Source organism: Pongo abelii, chromosome X (assembly GCF_028885655.2).
Source record: "Pongo abelii isolate AG06213 chromosome X, NHGRI_mPonAbe1-v2.0_pri, whole genome shotgun sequence".
Classification (NCBI taxonomy): Eukaryota; Metazoa; Chordata; class Mammalia; order Primates; family Hominidae; genus Pongo; species Pongo abelii.
This window is the reverse complement of record NC_072008.2, coordinates 5,651,998-5,674,506: the sequence shown is the minus strand read 5'-3', so window position 1 is coordinate 5,674,506 and position 22,509 is coordinate 5,651,998. Positions and strand designations below refer to the sequence as shown.

At 37.6% G+C, this 22,509-nt stretch overlaps 1 long non-coding RNA gene across 1 annotated transcript in view; it reads right to left on the bottom strand.

Moving 5' to 3' along the window:
• Positions 1-680: 680 nt before the first annotated feature.
• Positions 681-22,509, bottom strand: part of LOC112130995 (uncharacterized) — a 41,132-nt gene continuing 19,303 nt past the window's right edge. The window contains exons 3-4 of the long non-coding RNA XR_002913157.3: positions 3,033-3,143; positions 681-2,628 (exon numbers count right to left, since the gene is read on the bottom strand). This is a non-coding gene — a long non-coding RNA (uncharacterized LOC112130995). The remainder of the gene's footprint in view (positions 2,629-3,032; positions 3,144-22,509) is intronic.

Here is a 22,509-nt window from a genome sequence, read left to right as displayed (position 1 = left end):
AAGGAAATAAAAGCACTATCTGGAGGAGATATCTGCATCTCCATGCTCATTACAGTGCTATTCACAGTAGCCAAGATATAGAAACAACCCAAATGTCCATGGACAGTTGAATGGGTAAGGGAAATGTAGGGTACATATTCAATGAAATATGATCCAGCCATAAAAAGAAGGAAATTCTGCCATTTGCTACAACATGGATGAACCTGGAGGACATTAAGTGAAGTGAAATAAGCCAGGTACAGACAGGCAAATACTGCATGATCTCACTTAAACACAGAATCCAAAACAGTTAAATTCAGCGGGGCACGGTGTTTTATGCCTGTAATCCCCACACTTTGGGAGGCTGAGGTGGGTGGATCGCTTGAGTCCAGGAGTTTGAGACAAGCCTGGGTGACATAGCAAAACCTCATCTCTACTACAAATACAAAAATTAGCCTGGCATGGTGGCACACACCTGTGTCCCAAGCTATTTGGGAGGCTGAGGTGGGGGGATCACTTGAGAGCTGGAGGCAGAGGTTGTAGTGAGCTGTGATTGCACCAGTGCACTCCAGCCTGGGCAACAGAGCAAGACCTTGTCTCAAAAAAAAAAAAAAAAAAAAAAAAAAAGAAAAAGAAAAAAAGAAAGAGAGAAACGAAAATAAAAAATATAAAATAGTCAAATTTGTACAAGCAGAGTGTAGAATGGTGGTTACCAGAGGCTGAGGAGAGGGAGAAATGTAGAGATGTTAGTCAAAGAGGACAAACTGTTAGTTACAGAACAAATACAGTTTGGAAGACTAATGTACATCATGGTAACTAAAGTTAGTAATATTGTATTCTATAGTTGAAATTTGCAGAGAGTGGAGCTTAAGTATCCTCACCACAGACACACTAGAAAAAGATAACTATGTGAGATTATGGGTGTGTTAATTAGCTTAATTGTGATAATCATTTCAGAATATATACACATGTCAGAATACCCCTTGGTACACCTTAAATATATACAAATTTTGTCAACTATGCCTCCATAAAGCTGAGGAAATTTTTTTTACTAAAAATCGCTTTCTAAATGGAAATCATTATACTTGTATCACATTTCTGTATGAAAGCAATATCCCTTTCTTTTTCACATCTTTTCCCAGAGCATCTTGTCTTTTCATTTACACATCAAGTAACATTCAGCAACCTCTCTCGCTTCCATTTGACATGACATTCAAGTTATTTTGGTTCATGCTCCTGTATCAGTTCTTATTATTTGTGGTCAGTCGCTTAGACATTCTTGGTTTCTAGAGGTTGGATTTAGGTGGAAAATGAAAGAGAGAGACGAGAGTTTCACAGTCTAGATTGGCTGCTGGATTTTTAAAATTCGGTCTGAACAAGTATGTTTGGGTTTCTGTCCTGGTTTATATAGTTATGGAATGTAAACAACTAGACTGGGACTCATTGTATTGGTTCATTTTCACACTGCTATGAAGAAATACCCAAGACTGGGTAATTTATAAAGGAAAGAGGTTTAATTGACTCACAGTTCTACATGGCTAGGAGGGCCTCAGGAAACTTACAATCATGGTGGAAGGCAAAGGAGAAACAGGCACCTTTTGCATAGGGCAGCAGGATGGAGTGAGTGCAAGCACGGGAAATGCCAGACACTTATAAAACCATCAGATCTCATGAGACTCACTCACTATCACAAGAACAGCGTGGGGGAAACCGCCCCCCATGATTCATTTACCTCCAATTGCTCCTGCTGTTGACATGTGGGGATTATAGGGATTACAATTAAAGATGAGATTTTGGGTTGGGACACAGGCAAACCATATCACTCACCATGATATTCATTTCAGAACTAGGAGAAGACAAGAGTTGGGAATCACAGACAAAAACCCCCGTGTTCTACTTCAAAAGCAAAAATAATACAAATTTTTAAAAACATGATTCACCCAAACTCCAAGGAGCTGAAGAGCTGCAATTCAACTTCTAATGCAGTAAATCCTCACCGGATGTTTTCCCAAAGGAACACAACTCAGTGGCTTCCATTGGTGTGAGAACAGCTCTTTATAGGACACTAAATACTGTTCTAATTCATAGATGATAAAATGATAATTATTATTATTACTGTTCTCATCACCAAAGCTAATTATGAATATTTGCCATAGTTCTCATAGGTTTGACGTACACCACAGTCTTCATTTGCTGATAAGTCAATTGTGGCTCTAGGAGGTGAGGCATTTTGCTCAGGGTAGTAAACCTGATAGAAGAGAGTGTTTAGAGAACTCACCCTGTCTTGAGACTATTTAGGGTTAAATTCTAGCACTAACTCTTATTAGCTGTGTGGCTACAGGCGAACCAGTTAATTTCTTGGAAGCTCAGCTTCCTCATTTTGTAATATAGTAAACATAAAACATAGCAGAACATCACATCACGTCACAACACAACTGCATTAGTCTTCTAGGGCTGCCATTACAAAATATCACAGGCTGTGTGCCTTAAACAACACATATGTATTTTCTTGCAGTTCTGAAGGCAGAAAGTCCAAGAGTAAGGTGCCAGTAGCATTAGTTTCTTCTCCTTAGCTTGCAGAGGGTGGCCTTCTTGCTGGCTCCTCACATGGCCTGTTCTCTGTACACAGGAATCTCTGGTGTCTCTTTTCTTATAAGGACACAAATCCATTAGGGTCCCACTCTAATAACTTCAGTTAATCTTAATTACCTTTCTAAAGGCTCTATCTCCAAACACAATCACATTGGAGATTATGGCTTCCAATATACAAATTTTAGGGAGACAAAATTCAGTCCATAAACATAAGATAGCATGGCAGGAAGACATAACACAACACAACATAGTAACACCATACAACATAGCACATCGATATAACTTAACAACACAACATAATGAAGCACAATGTGTCAATGCAAGATGACATAATGTAACATAGCAAACATAACAATATAACACAACATCATAACATAACATCATATAGTGGTAATGAGGATTAAATTAGGTAATATGTCTAAAGTACTTAGCAAAGTCTCTGTCATTTAGCAAATACTCACTCAGTGTTAGAGGTAGCCAATCCCTGACCACTGCCCCTCTCTCACCAATAAAATAAAATAAAATAAGGCACATCTGAAATTCAAGCCAAGGTCCTCTCTCTCTGTAGCATTCTGCATAAAAAGACAAAAATTAGAAAGGACAGATACATACTAGTACATAAAATCAGAATATATATTATAGTCTTAATGCCAAATATGTATTTATATTTTCTTTATGCAGGTATTTTTAGGAAAATGCCTGTTCCCTATATTTAATTCTACCTCTATATGGAAGGACACCAGTAGTGTAGCAATTCTCATAATGCATCTCTTGCTCTCTTCTTCACTGTTTTCCAGGTAAGGAGAAATGACTTTATGTTATGGACATAATCCAGCACTAATCTCCTCTTCACTCCACTCCACTCCTCTCCTTTCCTCTCCTCTCCACTCGTCTGCCTCCTCCTTTCCCTCATTCCCTATTTTCTCTTCTTATTTTTCTTTTTTCCTTTCTTTCTCCCTTCCTTTATCCTTTCCTTTCTCCCTTCCTTCCTCTTACTTTTTCTTTCCCTTCATTTCTTCCTCTCCTTCCTTTCTTCCTCTCCTTCCTTCCTCTCACTTCCTCTTCCCCTTTCTTTCTTCATTTGCTTCCTGTCTTAACCTCAATTCCTCTCTTACTTCTTTTCTTCCTCCCCTTCCTTCTTTCCTCTCACTTCTCTCCTCCCTTTCTTTCTTCCTCTCCTTCCTTCCTTCTCAATTCTTCTCACTTCCTTTCTTCCTCTCCTTCCTTCCTCTCTCCCTCTTTCTTCCTTACTTTCTTCTTCTCTCCCTCCCTCCCTGTCTTTCTCACTCCCTCCTTCCCTTCCTTCCTGCTTCCCTTTCTTCCTTCCTTTTTTTCTTCCTTTTCCATCTCCTCCTCTTTCTCTCACTTTTTCTCCCTCTTTCTCTAAAGATAAGCAGGAGCCATGCATTCTCCTGTCCTCCTTCATTAAGTGACCTATTTCATTTGCATAGGCATCTCATGTGGGGAGGCCTATCTTCACTCAATATTGCCCTCTGCATGTCATTAGGTGTATATGTCCATCTGATAATGGGACTCAGGATCAGAAAGCCCATTTGCTCACAGATAGACTGCCACAACCTGGCTTTCATCTTCCATAAGGGTGATTTTGGCTCCCATCTGTCTTAGCCCATGTCAACTTTCTCATTTTGTTCAGATCCCGTATTGGAAACAGAAGCGTTAGTGACTGGGATTTCTTAAAAATTCCCTAAAGGACACTCAAGTTTGCCCTTGTCCAGGCACCACGATTTGTCACCAAAAAGCTAGTACTGAGAGCAATGCTGAATTTTATGAAGAACGGTTTTGACTCTCCATGGAATTCATCTATGATCCCTTCGGGGCTCTAGACAATTTATTGTTGGACTCAACTGTAATCATCAGCCTTAACCAGGTCTTCCTTAATAAGGAATGCATATATGATGGTTTTATTTATAAACCTAATCAAACTATCTCTCCCTTGTTTTTTTGATTGTTTGTTCTAATAAAATTTATTTGTTTTGATGCTAGACAATGATTTAGAATTATAATTTAACATATGTCCTTTGATCAGTTACTTCACAAATGTTACCACTTCTTCCCTTACCCCCACGTTCAAACCTCACAACAAAGGACAATGGCCCTAACCATCTCCTACTGTTTGATTTCAGTTTGCTTCTCTGGTCTTCACCCAATAAATTACACTGAGTCATTAACGGATCCCTTACACTTAGATACAGACACCAAAGAAAGATGAACAATTGCAATGTTAGGTCAGGTGAAAACAAAATGTTTGATTTTTGTAATACTTTTGTTTTTATTCTTTTAAATAAAAAACAATAAAAGCAATGATTAAGTGTCTGTTCCTCATTATAAGTTTTAACAACAACAACAACAACAAATCCATCTCCAAATGTGAGACAAGTTTGAGAGAGGACAGAAAGAGAAGAAGGATGATGGGGAAGATGAGGCATTTTTTATTATCACCGGTGAAAAAGGAAATGTAGTTACTAAGAAAAACATGAAGGAGATACCTTTAACCTTCCTGCTAATGTCATTTAATTTAAACTCGTAATAATTTTATGTTCTTCTCATTTGCATTATTTCATGTTCATATGTCCCACTTTATTTTGTTTTATTTTTAAGAAGTTTTGAGTCAGAGTCTTGCTCTATCACCCAGGCTGGAGTGCAGTTGCACAATCACATCTCACTCCAGCCTTCGACTCCTGGGCTCAGGTGATCCACCCTCCTCAGCCTCCCAAGTAGCTGGGACTACAGGTGCATTACCACACTCAGCTATTGTTTTCTTATGTTTTGTAGAGACAGGGTCTCCCTATGTTACCTAGCCTGGTCTGGAACTTCTGGGCTCAAGCTATCTTCCCGCCTCACATTCCTAAAATGTTGGGATTACAGGCATGAGCCACTGCACCTGGCACATATGTCCCACTTTAAAATGAGACTATTGTTTAAAGTGAGATTTATGTTCCTAAATCATCCTTGGAATTCGAGTTGGATTTTGCAATGCTGCCTATTGTATACAAAGCTCTCTGAACATTTATGTTCAATAAACAAAGTAGCCAGATCTTCAAAACCATCTGCTAATGTGCATCAAATTATTTAAATTAATAATGAGGGAGTTGGGTAAAGAGGGAAATATATGTTGTATTACTTTTAAATAAAATGCTTGGATAACTAGACTGATTTTTCTTAATGATAATGGCAACATTTAAATGTACAATAACTATAGACAGGAATAAATTTGTTTTAGTCTTTTGCAACCAGGGTGATCTTGGCTTGTTTATGATGAAATCATTTTTTATAAAGTCTAAAGAATGATGGTTGTCAAAATATACAGTTTCTGTGGTGCCCCATATCTGTAGATGGCTTTCTCTGCTCTTGCAGTCTGGTTACTCCCTTATGAAAGTGCAGAGAATCCTCTCTTCCCTGTTCCCCACTTTGCAGCAGTCTCTATGTGACTGAAAACTTCCCATAGAGACCAACTCAGAATCTGGCATCACAAACTGAACCAGAAAATTAACTTCTGTGGAAAAGAGAAATGGCCAAAACAAAGAACCCAAACACATAGTATCTTAAGAGGCACTTGTCACAGGCAATGTAGATTAAAATATATATATATATATATATATATATATACACATATAAAACCCACACACACAAGAAATAGGTAGTTGACAAAACATGTCATTTCTCTGCAGTGGCAGGCTGATATCTCGTGAGATATTTTAGGTGCATTTTGACAACAAGGAATCAATAACTGTGGCTGCATTTGGGGAAGAATTTTTTTTTTTTTTTTTTTTTTTTCCTGCAAAGATCAACTGGTCCAGATTGCCAGGGTAGAGAGTGATGTTATTAGCAAAGATTCTCATTCCTCCCTGGATTTTGCCATTAGGCCCCCTCTAGGAGTTGCAAAGCAATCACCCATCTTTTCTAGGGACTGGCAACACACTAAAATGTGCAAAAAGGAAAAAAAATCAGATTTTACTTGGGAGTGAAAGAATGTCTAAGACTAATTTATAGTGGTGGTTTTCAAGCATTTCTGGGGACTATATAAAAACCATTGTTCAACTCACATAAGCCAGGTAAGTGGTCTATTTTAGATACTGTTTAACATTCTTCTAGATATTATTATGTAAGAAAAAGACATAATAAGTATGAGAATAAAGAGAACGGACCAAAAAAAGCATAAGTTGTGACTCAAAATCGTGTATAGGAAGAATGAAATGTAGCCTTGGTTTCAATGGTGGGCTTGGGTAACATCTAGAAAGTCAATGAGTTATTAGTTGTATTAGTCAAGGTTCTCTAGAGGCACAAGACTCATAGGAGATGTATATATGACAAACAGGTTTAAGTTTGGGGGCTCTTCCTATGAACTTAAACTTTTCCAATGAATAAAGCAATCACAAGCACATATATTTATTTTACTTTATTTTATTTTACTTCACTTTATTTTAAAGTTCCAGGGTACATGTGCAGGATGTGCAGGTTTGTTACATAGGTAAACGTGTGTCATGGTGGTTTGCTGCACCTATCAACCCATCACCTAAGTATTAAGCCTAGCATCCATTAGCTATTTTTCCTGATGCTCTCCTTCACCAACAGATATTTCAACACAGGTTGTATAAAGAGAGACAAAATTAGAAGTAACATCCTTAATATATATTTGCTTTCCATATCCTTTCATTCATCTCGAGAGAATCTGATATTTTTCACCAGAATATCTTTACCAGCATGGCAATGCCATGGGAAAAATATTGCAGGAATAAATTCTCTAATATATTAAAAAGAGATTAGGTATTGAATATACATGAAGACAAAGATCAAATAGATAGTCTGAAAATGATGAAGTTTTAAGTTTAAACAAATAGTTGGTAAATGAGATTTAATAAAACACATCTGTTGGTTCAATAATTCTCAGCTTTTGGAGGTGGTCTACACATTTACCCTCTATCACAGATTTGTATGAACTTATCATCTGTGCCATTTAGAAAGCCTCGTTCCTGTATTTTGATAAACATCTACTCAGGTTGGTTATAAGAAAAGTAATATTTATAGATAAATGTCAACAGTATTGCCTTCCAAACATGGAATTATTATTCAAGGGAAACATCAACTTTTGAAAAGAGTTTCATAAAATACACACGTTTCCCCATCCATATGTAATCTGTGAATGCTATTTTTGTGGCTTGTTTAGGATTTATAAAATTCTCTCATTATAATAGACTGCCAGACTCAGTCATCAAAATCTACCTTACATATTGAGTGCTCTGGTAGGAGTTATTCAGCTGGTGTTTATTCCATACTCAAGTGTTTAAATTTGAAAGAGACTATGTAAAATTGTTCCATTACTTTTAGTCATTCCAGATTGTCTCTTTGAATTTATCTAGAGAGTATTTCTGCTTTAAATAAACAAATGAACATCGTATACAAGTTTCTTGCTGTTAAATTCAACCTATGCAATCCGGAGAGTTTTTGTAGGTGAGACTGCTTCATGAGTCTTTTTGGATTTCAATGCAATATAGAATTGTCTTAAATCAAAAAGTAAAGGAACTGACTCAGCAGCAAAGGTATTTTGCTCATAATTGAAAATGACAACATGGTAGAGAAGTTAGGTATGTACATACTTTAGTTACATGGTTCTCATTTTCAATCTTGGACTGGTTCAGCCAAGTGCAAACTGCCCAAACTTGAGACAATGTATTTAGCTCCATCAGCCTCAATTTCATCAAATCCAATTGTCATTGTGAGGATCTATTTATATAACATACATAAAGTACTACCTTGACATATAACAAATGACTGGCACATATTTATACATTTCATAAGGTAACATGACTTCGTATAATGCCTCTGGTCTCATTAATGGCATCTTACCAATATTAGCTTTTCAGTATTGACTATGTACCATAATTACACAAGGTAATATTTTGAGGAGCTGAGTGAAGTTCTTATATGGAAGCTCCTGGACTAACATTGCAACTTTTTGTATATCTAAAAGTATTCCAACTTTAAAAGTTTATTTTAAAAAATAGAGGAAGAAGTCTGCCTGGCTGAGTGAAAACCTGTTATTAACTAGAAACCTGAAGACTTGAGTTCAAATTTTCCTGACTCCCCTTGGAGTCAAGTCAAAGCACTACTTGTAGCCCAAAGCTCTTGGTCTACGGGATAGATGTTTCATGACTAGCTCTACCTACATCAAAGGTTTGTGGTAAAATCAGTAAATGCAGTCAGCTAATCTACAACCACATCATCTATAAATATAGTCATCTATGAATGCATGGCAGCGCTATTGCATTATTTTTTATTGATCCGTAATGTTTTACATATCTATGGGACACATGTGAATATTTGTTCCATGCATAAAATGTGTAATGATCAAGTCAGGATATTTGGGGTATCCTTCACCTTAAGTATTTATCATTTTGATGTGTTGGTAACATTTCAAGTCCTCTCCTCTATCTACATTGAAATGTGCAACACATTGTTGCTAACTACACACCTACAATGCACTTCACCAGCCCAGTAAATGTAGCCTGGAGTGCTATGAAATCCACATTTATTGTAGTTAAAATCACAACTAGGGACTTAACAAAAAGAATTCAGTCATATTACAAGTCATTCCAGGCGAATTTAATTACATTATTATAATATAATTTATATACGATATATTTAATAATGCAAATTTAGTATAATTATTATTAAAAAGGGAAAATAAGCACAAGAAAACAAATGTCTGGCACATGTTTTTGGCAGAGTTCTGTCAAATCCTCATGTGCTTTGTGGATAGTCTTTTCCCAGGAGGCAGGTAGCAGAGATCTCTCGAGACCATTAAATCCTAAAGGAAACAAAGGCTTTGGCCTCAAAATGACAGCTTACTTTATAATTTATTTTTAGAGGGCTGTGGATTTAGGACTAAAGGGAGTTACTCTGATCATGTTACATAAGGCATTATCATACCTGTCCTAAAATGGATATTTTAATGCTTGGCAAAGCACTGCTCTTTTGGGCTGGTTTATCTTTTTTTGTGTGAATTGTTGATGCTTTTATATGCCACGAATAGGATTGAAAAATCTGAACGATGAAAACACCTTCTTTTGAGAAATTAGGATCACATGAAGAAAAAACAACATTAAAAAAGAAAATAGCTTCGACACTGACACAGAATTTTTAAGAGAACAAGCTTTACTGCCTCATACTCGATAGCATTTAAAACAGGTACTTACAGAGTCGGCCAAGATGGCCGAATAGGAACAGCTCCGGTCTACAGCTCCCAGCGTGAGCGACGCAGAAGACGGGTGATTTCTGCACTTCCATCTGAGCTTTGAAGAGAGCAGTGGTTCTCCCAGCATGCAGCTGGAGATCTGAGAACGGGCAGACTTCCTCCTCAAGTGGGTCCCTGACCCCTGACCCCTGAGCAGCCTAACTGGGAGGCACCTCCCAGCAGGGGCAGACTGACACCTCACACGGCCGGCCGGGTACTCCAACAGACCTGCAGCTGAGGGTCCTCTCTGTTAGAAGGAAAACTAACAAACAGAAAGGACATCCACACCAAAAACCCATCTGTACATCACCATCATCAAAGACCAAAAGTAGATAAAACCACAAAGATGGGGAAAAAACAGAGCAGAAAAACTGGAAACTCTAAAAAGCAGAGTACCTCTCCTCCTCAAAAGGAACACAGTTCCTCACCAGAAACGGAACAAAGCTGGATGGAGAATGACTTTGACGAGCTGAGAGAAGAAGGCTTCAGACCATCAAATTACTCCGAGCTACGGGAGGATATTCAAACCAAAGGCAAAGAAGTTGAAAACTTTGAAAAAAATTTAGAAGAATGTATAACTAGAATAACCAATACAGAGAAGTGCTTAAAGGAACTGATGGAGCTGAAAACCAAGGCTGGAGAACTATGTGAAGAATGCAGAAACCTCAGGAGCCAATGCGATCAAATGGAAGAAAGGGTATCAGCAATGGAAGATGAAATGAATGAAATGAAGCGAGAAGGGAAGTTTAGAGAAAAAAGAATAAAAAGAAACGAGCAAAGCCTCCAAGAAATGTGGGACTATGTGAAAAGACCAAATCTACGTCTGATTGGTGTACCTGAAAGTGACGGGGAGAATGGAACCAAGTTGGAAAACACTCTGCAGGATATTATCCAGGAGAACTTCCCCAATCTAGCAAGGCAGGCCAACATTCAGATTCAAGAAATATAGAGAACGCCACAAAGATACTCCTCGAGAAGAGCAACTCCAAGACACATAATTGTCAGATTCACCAAAGTTGAAATGAAGGAAAAAATGTTAAGGACAGCCAGAGAGAAAGGTCGGGTTACCCTCAAAGGGAAGCCCATCAGACTAACAGCAGATCTCTTGGCAGAAACCCTACAAGCCAGAAGAGAGTGGGGGCCAATATTCAACATTCTTAAAGAAAAGAATTTTCAACCCAGAATTTCATATCCAGCCAAACTAAGCTTCATAAGTGAAGGAGAAATAAAATACTTTATAGACAAGCAAATGCTGAGAGATTTTGTCACCACCAGGCCTGCCCTAAAAGAGCTCCTGAAGGAAGCGCTAAACATGGAAAGGCACAACCGGTACCAGCCGCTGCAAAATCATGCCAAAATGTAAAGACCATCGAGACTAGGAAGAGACTGCATCAACTAACGGGCAAAATAACCAGCTAACATCATAATGACAGGATCAAATTCACACATAACAATATTAACTTTAAATGTAAATGGACTAAATGCTCCAATTAAAAGACACAGACTGGCAAATTGGATAAAGACTCAAGACCCATCAGTGTGCTGTATGTAGGAAACCCATCTCACGTGCAGAGACACACATAGGCTCAAAATAAAAGGATGGAGGAAGACCTACCAAGCAAATGGAAAACAAAAAAAGGCAGGGGTTGCAATCCTAGTCTCTGATAAAACAGACTTTAAACCAACAAAGATCAAAAGAGACAAAGAAGGCCATTACATAATGGTAAAGGGATCAATTCAACAAGAAGAGCTAACTATCCTAAATATATATGCACCCAATACAGGAGCACCCAGATTCATAAAGCAAGTCCTGAGTGACCTACAAAGAGACTTAGACTCCCACACATTAATAATGGGAGACTTTAACACCCCACTGTCAACATTAGACAGATCAACGAGACAGAAAGTCAACAAGGATACCCAGGAATTGAACTCAGCTCTGCACCAAGCACACCTAATAGACATCTACAGAACTCTCCACTCCAAATCAACAGAATATACGTTTTTTTCAGCACCACACCACACCTATTCCAAAATTGACCACATACTTGGAAGTAAAGCTCTCCTCAGTAAATGTAAAAGAACAGAAATTATAACGAACTATCTCTCAGATCACAGTGCAATCAAGCTAGAACTCAGGATTAAGAATCTCACTCAAAACCGCTCAATTATATGGAAACTGAACAACCTGCTCCTGAATGACTACTGGGTACATAATGAAATGAAGGCAGAAATAAAGATGTTCTTTGAAACCAACGAGAACCAAGACACAACATACCAGAATCTCTGGGATGCATTCAAAGCAGTGTGTAGAGGGAAATTTATAGCACTAAATGCCCATAAGAGAAAGCAGGAAAGATCCAAAACTGACACCCTAACATCACAATTAAAAGAACTAGAAAAGCAAGAGCAAACACATTCAAAAGCTAGCACAAGACAAGAAATAACTAAAATCAGAGCAGAACTGAAGGAAATAGAGACACAAAAAACCCTTCAAAAAATTAATGAATCCAGGAGGTGGTTTTTTGAAAGGATCAGCAAAATTGATAGACCACTAGCAAGACTAATAAAGAAAAAAAGAGAGAAGAATCAAATAGATGCAATAAAAAATGATAAAGGGGATATCACCACTGATCCCACAGAAATACAAACTACCATCAGAGAATACTACAAACACCTCTACGCAAATAAACTAGAAAATCTAGAAGAAATGGATAAATTCCTCAACACATACACCCTCCCGAGACTAAACCAGGAAGAAGTTGAATCTCTGAATAGACCAATAACAGGAGCTGAAATTGTGGCAATAATCAATAGCTTACCAACCAAAAAAAGTCCAGGACCAGATGGATTCACAGCCGAATTCTACTAGAGGTACAAGGAGGAACTGGTACTGTTCCTTCTGAAACTATCCCAATCAATAGAAAAAGAGGGAATACTCCCTAACTCATTTTATGAGGCCAGCATCATCCTGATACCAAAGCTGGGCAGAGACACAACCAAAAAAGAGAATTTTAGACCAATATCCTTGATGAACATTGATGCAAAAATCCTCAATAAAATACTGGCAAACCAAATCCAGCAGCACATCAAAAAGCTTATCCACCATGATCAAGTGGGCTTCCTCCCTGGGATGCAAGGCTGGTTCAATATATGCAAATCAATAAATGTAATCCAGCATATAAACAGAACCAAAAACAAAAACCACATGATTATCTCAATAGATGCAGAAAAGGCCTTTGACAAAATTCAACAACCCTTCATGCTAAAAACTCTCAATAAATTAGGTATTGATGGGACATATCTCAAAATAATAAGAGCTATCTATGACAAACCCACAGCCAATATCATACTGAATGGGCAAAAACTGGAAGCATTCCCTTTGAAAACTGGCACAAGACAGGGATGCCCTCTCTCACCACTTCTTTTCAACATAGTGTTGGAAGTTCTGGCCAGGGCAATTAGGCAGGAGAAGGAAATAAAGGGTATTCAATTAGGAAAAGAGGAAGTCAAATTGTCACTGTTTGCAGATGACATGATGTTATATCTAGAAAACCCCATTGTCTCAGCCCAAAATCTCCTTAAGCTGATAAGCAACTTCAGCAAAGTCTCAGGATACAAAATCAATGTACAAAAATCACAAGCATTCTTATACACCAATAACAGACAAACAGAGAGCCAAATCATGAGTGAACTCCCATTCACAATTGCTTCAAAGAGAATAAAATACCTAGGAATCCAACTTACAAGGGATGTGAAGGACCTCTTCAAGGAGAACTACAAACCACTGCTCAAGGAAATAAAAGAGGATACAAATGAATGGAAGAACATTCCATGCTCATGGGTAGGAAGAATCAATATCGTGAAAATGGCCATACTGCCCAAGGTAATTTACAGATTCAGTGCCATCCCCATCAAGCTACCAATGACTTTCTTCACAGAATTGGAGAAAACTACTTTAAAGTTCATATGGAACCAAAAAAGAGCCCGCATCACCAAGTTAATCCTAAGCCAAAAGAACAAAGCTGGAGGCATCACACTACCTGACTTCAAACTATACTACAAGGCTACAGTAACCAAAACAGCATGGTACTGGTACCGAAACAGAGATATAGATCAATGGAACAGAACAGAGCCCTCAGAAATAACGCCACATATCTACAACTATCTGATCTTTGACAAACCTCAGAAAAACAAGCAATGGGGAAAGGATTCCCTGTTTAATAAATTGTGCTGGGAAAACTGGCTAGCCATATGGAGAAAGCTGAAACTGGATCCCTTCCTTACACCTTATGCAAAAATTAATTCAAGATGGATTAAAGACTTAAACGTTAGACCTAAAACCATAAAAACCCTAGAAGAAAACCTAGGCATTACCATTCAGGACATAGGCATGGGCAAGGACTTCATGTCTAAAACACCAAAAGCAATGGCAACAAAAGCCAAAATTGACAAATGGCATCTAATTAAACTAAAGAGCTTCTGCACAGCAAAAGAAACTACCATCAGAGTGAACAGGCAACCTACAAAATGGGAGAAAATTTTCGCAACCTGCTCATCTGACAAAGGGCTAATATCCAGAATCTACAATGAACTCAAACAAATTTACAAGAAAAAACAAACAACCCCATCAAAAAGTGGGCAAAGAATATGAACAGACACTTCTCAAAAGAAGACATTTATGCAGCCAAAAGACACATGAAAAAATGGTCATCATCACTGGCCATCAGAGAAATGCAAATCAAAACCACAATGAGATACCATCTCACACCAGTTAGAATGGCAATCATTAAAAAGTCAGGAAACAACAGGTGCTGGAGAGGATGTGGAGAAACAGGAACACTTTTACACTGTTGGTGGGACTGTAAACTAGTTCAACCATTGTGGAAGTCAGTGTGGCGATTCCTCAGGGATCTAGAACTAGAAATTCCATTTGACACAGCCATCCCATTACTGGGTATATACCCAAAGGACTATAAATCATGCTGCTATAAAGACACATGCACATGTATATTTATTGCGGCATTATTCACAATAGCAAAGACTTGGAACCAACCCAAATGTCAAACAATAATAGACTGGATTAAGAAAATGTGGCACATATACACCATGGAATACTATGCAGCCATAAAAAATGATGAGTTCATGTCCTTTGTAGGGACATGGATGAAATTGGAAATCATCATTCTCAGTAAACTATTGCAAGAACAAAAAACCAAACACCGCATATTCTCACTCATAGGTGGGAATTGAACAATGAGAACACATGGACACAGGAAGGGGAACATCACACTTTGAGGAATGTTGTGGGGCGGGGGGAGGGGGGAGGGATCGCATTGGGAGAGATACCCAATGCTAGATGACGAGTTAGTGGGTGCAGCGCACCAGCATGGCACATGTATACATATGTAACTAACCTGCACATTGGGCACATGTACCATAAAACCTAAAATATAATAATAAATAAATAAATAAATAAATAAATAGGTTGTTAAAGACAGTTTTCAATGTGCTCAAAATAGAAGCTCAGAAATGACTTCACCTTTATCTACGTTCCTTGTGAGCAAACATGATTTGGAATAAGTCAATGTTTTATACCCTCCACTGTGGAGTGACTCAAGACGGAAAGATTGAGTTCAAGTTTTGGCGATGCTTCCCGGCTTGCAGTTCCCCATAATGTTCATCCGTGACACCCTAATAGCTACTTAATTGACTGTTGCAAACTAATTATCCACTATGGAAAACTAGGAACAATAGTATTATTAATCTCAGTGATTCTCTCTGAGCTCTTTACTTGATAGACTTGTACATAAGATCAAATACCATTACAGGAACTTACATATCCTGAGATACAACTTTCAAAAAATCAATGGAAATGGAAACAGAATTCTTATTGAGTCATATATGCCTCAGTTTTAGAATTTTGACTTTTTAAAATTTTCTCAAGAGCTTCTAAATTTTTTTTAAGTTTTGACTTTTGATATGAGAATTATTTGTTTTGTTTCTAAGTTATTCAATTATTGGAAAGACGACAAGCTGATATGCTTTTTTTTTTTCTTGGAGAGAGACAGGGTCTCCTTCTGTTGCCCAGGCTGGAATGTAGTGGCATGATCATAACTCACTGTAGTCTGGAACTCCTGGGCTCGAGTGATTACCCCCACCTCAGCCTCCTGAGTAGCTGGGACTAGGTATACATCACCAAGCCCAGCTAACTTTTTAAAAATTTTTAGAGATGGGGTTTTGCTATGTTGCCCAGGCTGGTCTTGAAGTCGTGGCCTCAGGTGATCCTCCAATCTAAGCCTCCCTAGTCCATGGAATTATAGGCACTAGCCACCACACCTGGCCCCATTTATCGTTAAGAAAAACAGACACGCAACAACAAAAACACTAGAACATTGATTGCAAAAGCACAAAATATATGATATAAAATAGCCAAAATGGATTGCAGATCCCTGTGTGCAGGAAACACTTGTAGTGAGGACCTTTTGACTTCCATGAACTGTTCTTTATGGCCCTCCCTTCCCCTTCCCTCCTCTTCCCCCCATCCCCTCCCCTCCCTTTTCCTTCCCTTCCCTTCCCTGTGGATTTCCATCCTGTGGTTACAGCCTTGGCTGCTCATCAAGAAACATTCATCATCTTCTATCTGCATATCCCTGGAATTTTAGCACTTGTGGCTTCTGCCGTCTCACTCAACCATCAGACTCACACCTTCAACAGACACTTAAATGAACACAGGCTATATACCAAAGACTGTAGAGAATTAGGATGCTGCACCAGAGAAGAAAAGAAGTCACTGATGAAGCAAGTTTCTCTGTCCACTCATTTGGGCAATGGTGTTGTATTCTGAGATGAAGAAATGGCAGATTTGTAAAAGTCATGTTTTGACTGTTTTAAGTTTGAGATGGCATTTGTGAGCTGTATCAAGAAAGCAGTTAGCTCTATGGGTGTAGGGTTCAGGGGATAGATTAACTTAGCAATTATTAGCATACACTAATTAGAAAGTTTAATTCTCATCAGAAAACATGTTTCAGCCATAAGATAATATTTCACCTCATTCTATACATTCTCTACTTTGTTGCGTCTGCCTTGGTGCTGCAGTCACATCCAATTTTCAGCAGATCCATGTATACTCATACCCAAAATCCAATGAAATAAAATAAAACAAGGTAACAACAACTGATGTGTAGCATTTTAATTTAACAGGACCAAATTGCATACAACAACACAAGACCTATTAGAATTTTGCTTTTCTTTCTCTACTTCTTTTGGATTTCACATCCAAAATTAAAACATCCACAGGTCAATGAGCAACACAACCTCATTACTTATTTAAAAGTAATTTTTCAAATCAGCCAGTGGAAAAGGATTATGCATTGTAGCAGAACAATGGGATGGAGGGCACAGGACACGGCTGTAATTTATGTTTCTGTTACCTAAAGTTTACAACTTTAAGCAAACCACTTGAGCCCTGTTTAACTCTTATCTCAGAGGTAAAGACACAATTGGGTTCGTAACACTTCCTACAGCAGGATTCTCTGACAAATCCAAGCAGGTCTGAATGCACACAAAGAAAAGAAAGATTTGGGCAGGTAAAGTTACATACACAAGGGTAGTGACACCCAGATATGTGTGTGGCTACAGAGGCTAAAATCACTCCATCTTGGATGCTAATCGGCCATGTTGACTTCTGAGTAATCCCAGTTCTGGGAGTGCCTCTAAGATTTCTACTTTATCTACTATTAGCATATACTTACTGTAAATCCTGCCCATAGGTCAAAAGAACCTTGATCACATACTTATCATAAATCCTGCCCTTATGCAGATTATAGGCTATGACCATATAGCCTTTCCCTGAGGGGTCAACTTCAGTTGTCTTATACATCACTTCTGAAGCAGGTATATCCTTTCCTTATGGCGTATAAGCCCGGGGTTTGTGATTAACAGTGGGGAGATCCATCTTCTCACAGATGGCCAAGACATGGCTTCTGTTAGTAAGTCCCTATTAAATGAAACTGAATTTATCAGCTTCTTCCTTCAGCCTCTCAGCTCCCTCGGCCTTTGTGGGTAGGTGTGCATAGACCTGCTCTCCTGGGACAGTAGGTATCTAGAAAGTACTAGCAATAATTCGGAAGCCAGCAGATTATATGAAGGTCTCATAACTCAGTGGAATGAGATGGAAAATTGGTTGGTAGGTAGGGAGGTACATAGGTAGGCAGGCAGATAAACCAAATGTCAAAGTCATGTTGAAATAGCTAAATGATGATGACAAACACCCTCCAAAATGAGTCCTGATAATCTCTCGCCTCCTAGAATTTATTGCTTTGTGGGATCCCCCTTCCATATTGTATTTGAGTCAGCCTGTGTGACCAATGACAAATGGAAGATGTAATAGTATGTCAATTCTGAGATTAGGTCCTAAAATGCACTGTTCAACTAAGTAAAATAAGGAGGACACAAAAGGACGAACACTGTTTGCTGCCACCAATAAGAAATATCTAGGCTGGATGAGGTGGTTTACACCTGTAATCCCAACACTTTGGGAAGCAGAGACAAAAGGATTGTTTGAGACCAGGAGTTCAAGACAAGCCTGGGAAACATAGCAGGACTCCAGATCTATAAAAAAAACAGTTAAAAACTAGTTGGGCAGGGTGGCATGCACCTGTAGTCCCAGCTACTCGAGAGGCTGAGGCAGAAGGATCACTTGAGCCCAGGAATTTGAGACTGCAGTGAACCATGATCTCACAACTGCACTCCAGCCTGGGTGGCTGAATGAGAGCCTGTCCAAAAAGGGCAGTATCTAGAAGAGGCAAATTTATTGAGACTGAAATTAGATTAGAGGTTACTGTGGATGTTTTAAGTTTGGATGTGAAATTTGAAAGCATTTGAAAGGTGGAAAACCCCCCACAAAATTCCAAAAGGTCTTGTGTTATTGTATGCAATTTGGTCACATGAAATTACAATGTTTATACATCAGTTGTTGTTGCTTTATTTTATTTTTTCTTCTATTGGATTTTTGGTATGAGTTACACAGGTCTGCTGAAAATTAGATGTAACCAAGGCACTAAGGCATACATAACAGTAGAACACAAGCGCTCCATTAGTCCTTGGTGTACAATATGTGCTCAGATAAATTCCTGCTGAAGGAATGAGTCTCATAGTCTGCATGTGATGTGGTTTGGCTGTGTCTTCACCCAAATTTCTTCTTAAATTGTAGCTCCTATAATCGTGGGGGAGGGTCTTTCCTGTACTGTTATCGTGATAGTGAGTAAGTCTCATGAGATCTGATGGTTTTATAAACGGCAGGTTCCCTGCACTTCTCTCTCTTCTGCTGCCATGTGAAGAAGGATGTGTTTGCTTCCCCTTCTGCCATGATTGTAAGTTTCCTGAGACCTCCCCAGCCAGCTGAACTGTGAGTCAATTAAACCTCTTTCCTTTATAAATTACCCAGTCTCAAGTATGTCTTCATTAGCAGAATGAGAATGGACTAATACTGCATGAGATAACAGAACCCACATTTTCTCCAAATCAAGGGATGGACTGGATAGGAGATTGCAAATGGGTTTTTGATGAACGACCAAGGTTGGAACTATAGAATGGAAATCCAGGGGGAACTGCAAAAAGGAAGCATCAAAGACAGTTTATAGATATCAAAAAGTCCTGACCACAATTTTTGTGCATGCAGTAATCTAGGACCCACGTTGGTGATTGTATTAATACATCCCCAGGGGCTTGGGGAAATGTGGAAGGGGGAGTTGTTGAATAATGGCTCCAGAGTGATGAAAAAGACTTGGAAATAGGCAGTTGGTTGTACTAGCTTGCTAAGATTGTCATGACAAAGTACCACACACTTGGCAGCTTAAATAACTGAAATTTATATTCTCATAGTCCTGGAGGCTGGAAGCCCAAGATCAAGGTGTCGACAAGGCTCGTGCTTCCTGAGGCCTCTCTCCCTGGCTTGTAGACCCAATCTTCTCCCTGCGTCCTCACACAGTTGTCCCTCTGTGAGTGCCTGTATCCTAATCTTCTCTTCTTATAAGGACACCAGTCCTATTGGATTGAGATCCACTTTAGTGACCTAATTCTAACTTAATTACCTCTGTGAAGACCCTAACTCCAAATGCAGTCACATAGGAATTTAGGCATTCAACATGTGAATTTTTGAGGGAAGCAATTCAATCCATAACAGTGGTGATGCTTCCACAACATTTTAAATGTAATGAATGCCACTGAATTGTACATCTAAAAAGGTTAAATGGCAAATTGTATTATACACACACACCTAGATGTATATATCTACACGCATATGTACATATATAGTATAATTTGCCATTTTAATCATATTTAGGTATATGATTCATAGGTATGTAATTTCTGTATATGTATTTAAGATTTCTAGATATGTATGGACATAATTACAAAATTGATATGCATTTATATATATATATATAAAGCCACAATATAACATACATAAACTAATAAATTAAAATGTGACATTTATTTATTTTAATAAATAAAATGTGACGTTTATTTATTTTAATAAATAAAATGTGACGTTTATTTATTTTAATAAATAAAATGTGACGTTTATTTATTTTAATAAATAAAATGTGACGTTTATTTATTTTAATAAATAAAATGTGACGTTTATTTATTTTAATAAATAAAATGTGACGTTTATTTATTTTAATAAATAAAATGTGACGTTTATTTATTTTAATAAATAAAATGTGACGTTTATTTATTTTAATAAATAAAATGTGACGTTTATTTATTTTAATAAATAAAATGTGACGTTTATTTATTTTAATAAATAAAATGTGACGTTTATTTATTTTAATAAATAAAATGTGACGTTTATTTATTTTAATAAATAAAATGTGACGTTTATTTTAATAAATAAAATGTGACGTTTATTTTAATAAATAAAATGTGACGTTTATTTCAATAAATAAAATGTGACGTTTATTTATTTCAATAAATAAAATGTGACGTTTATTTATTTCAATAAATAAAATGTGACGTTTATTTATTTCAATAAATAAAATGTGACGTTTATTTATTTCAATAAATAAAATGTGACGTTTATTTATTTCAATAAATAAAATGTGACGTTTATTTCAATAAATAAAATGTGACGTTTATTTATTTTAATAAATAAAATGTGACGTTTATTTATTTTAATAAATAAAATATGACATTTTTTCTCTCTCTCTCTCTGTTTGATCATTCCCTTTTAAGAAACCCATGCTATGGACAGCCCTATGGAAAAAGCCACCTGGAGAAGAATTTTAGCCTCCCAAGCATCACCATAGTTGTCCTCTGGAAGAAGATCATCCAGCTCAAGTTCAGTCTCAAATGACTGTACCCCCAGCTGACAACTGGACTGCACCAGAATCAATGAGCTGAGCTGCTCACCAAGTCCCAACCTAAAGAAGATGTGTGAGTTTATATTTACTGCTTTGAGCCACCATATTTGGGGATTACTTGTTACGCAGCAACTGATGACTATTACAATGGCCATGTGTAGTCTTTCTGCATTGCCTGAAATGCCATGAACTAGACAAAGAAGGAAAAGAGTCAGCAATGGCCAATTCAAACACAGAGCTGAAGGTAGAGAGCAGAGAATTTCCTTGTTTGTGGGGGACAGAGGACACTTTGTGATGACTGTAAGTTAAGTATCCCAATATTTGAGATATGTGCAATTATGCGCTTGCGAACTTTTAAAATTTAAAAGTTAGAATGAAAAGCCCAATTTGTGTGTTACCTAATCCTAATAGTAAAAGATTAACTGAGTCTTGATGCATAGAAGGCATTTCCTAGCTTTATTATTTGTGCTGTCAGATGGTGTGTACACATACACAAAGCACAGCTTAAAACATGTGTTGAAAAACAAATCTGCATGCTAAGCAGAGATCATTCAAACAATCTACATCACATCACATTCAGTTTTAATCAGTTTCAATGCTTTTATGGGGGCTCTCATATTTTGCTTCTAAATGAATAAATATGTATTAATACCAACACACAAAATGCCCATGTCTTTGTCCTCTTAATCCATCCATAAGTTATAAAGATTACATACATAAAAAATAGATTATAGATTATAGAGGACATAGGCTTTGGGCATAGGAAATTGAGTATTACTGACCCAGTTTTGACAGATGCAGAGCAGCATGCCTCTTTGAGACAACTTCCATTTACGGAGATGCAGCTCCATCCACAGAAGTGAACATTATGATCTAGCACTGACTTTTCCAGAAAAGAAAGTTGAGGACCTTATTCTATTTCCATTTCCCTAGATTTGAAAGCCTTCATCAAAAGAGAGATTTATGCCACTGTTAGCCACTCTGCAAGCACAAAAAAAAAAAAACAGAGAATAATAAATTGCCTTATGAAACAGTTAATCCAGAACATGGGAAAATGTCTTTACTACTTCAGAACAAATGACACACCATATATAACCTGGTGATTAATCTTCAGAGAAGAAAGATGCAGCCTTAATTACAACAAATTTGCCATCATCTTTTCTGCACATTGCCATGCATTCAAGCTACTACACGTCTGCAACACACACCTAGCTGCCCAAGAATTCTTACTCGAAATCATTGGTTCCTTCTATCCTCAAATCCATAAATAGGCAAGCAAACACTTTGTATGCTTCATATCCTTCGACCTCACCTTCTGCA